Genomic DNA, 1,351 nt, shown 5'->3' on the forward strand with positions numbered 1-1,351 from the left:
TACTACTATATATATATATATATATATATATATATATATATACATATAATAACCTTTTATATAAAATTTAACGAAATTATTCTGAATAGCTATTCGACAAAATTCCATCCTGATTTACAACATTCCTATGTACAAGATAAGATTTTCTATTTCACAATCCTCGTGTATATTTTGTTATCTATAAATTATATATATTAATATATAATTTAATATTATTAATATTATTATATATTAATAAAATAATTTATTAGCTAGTATTACACTTTATGTTAATCTAATAATTAATTAATATTTTAATTAATTATGTTATTCAAACATTGCACTGTGAAATTATGTATGTTATTTTATAATATAATAATATAATAATTTTTAACACATGGAAAATGTTAAGAAATTTATTAGACAAAGTTGTCCATTAGGCTTACTTTCTTATTTTACCTAATGAATCTTGCTGTATCCAATTGATATCCTAAGTATTTTTCGTTAAAGATATATTTCTTGATTTCATCTTGTATATTTTGATTCCGTATCACTTTGACAATTATCATAACCGCTCGTTACATGCATCTACAGATAGTGGACCGCACTCTGAAAATTTTTGTATATTCTGAAAACCGTCGAAGAAAAGTGTTGCAACTTTTGTATCCGCGACAGTATAATATATACTACACATATAGTATGTTGTATTAAATATATATATTTCAATGTATTTAATATTAATATATTTTTTATTTCTCTTTCCACACGCATACACAACTTAATAAAATAATAAATATAAAAAAATAGTCATTTTAAATTTTAAAATTGATCCCTACTAGGTAAGTATTATATATTCGAAAAAAATCGTTTTAATGAAAATAAAAAAATGTAAAAATTACATATACAAAATATTGAAATCATACAAAAAGTTTTATAAAAACCAAATTTAAATTATTTCCTTTATAAGTATCTTTACTTGAAATTTTTTTTTAGATCTATTTGCTCTACGGAATCTACGATATACATCTATATTTTTTGCCTCTATTGTAGAAATATTCATCAGAAACACTTTTCGATGGATAATGCACTCATGTTGACATTCATAAACTAACTTATACAACGACTCAAATGAAATTGACACATTTCCTTGACAAAATTTTTTTTTGTTCGATCTACTTGTTGAAATAATAACTGTTTGATTTAGACACAATCCTAATAAAATCTACCCATATGTACAGCGTGTTGCGTCAACATATTGATCAGTTATTTTGTAAATGTCAAGTTATTTTGTAAATGTAATACCTTTTCTAATAGATTCATTTATAAAATTAATCAATTATATTTGTAAAATTGATAGCTCTCTCTCTCTCTC

General features: G+C 22.3%; 1 protein-coding gene across 1 annotated transcript in view; it reads right to left on the bottom strand.

Moving 5' to 3' along the window:
- Positions 1-1,351, bottom strand: part of LOC105627420 (protein spire) — a 26,556-nt gene that overhangs the window by 7,831 nt on the left and 17,374 nt on the right.

This window comes from Atta cephalotes, assembly GCF_000143395.1.
Source record: "Atta cephalotes unplaced genomic scaffold scaffold00009, whole genome shotgun sequence".
NCBI classification, from domain to species: Eukaryota; Metazoa; Arthropoda; class Insecta; order Hymenoptera; family Formicidae; genus Atta; species Atta cephalotes.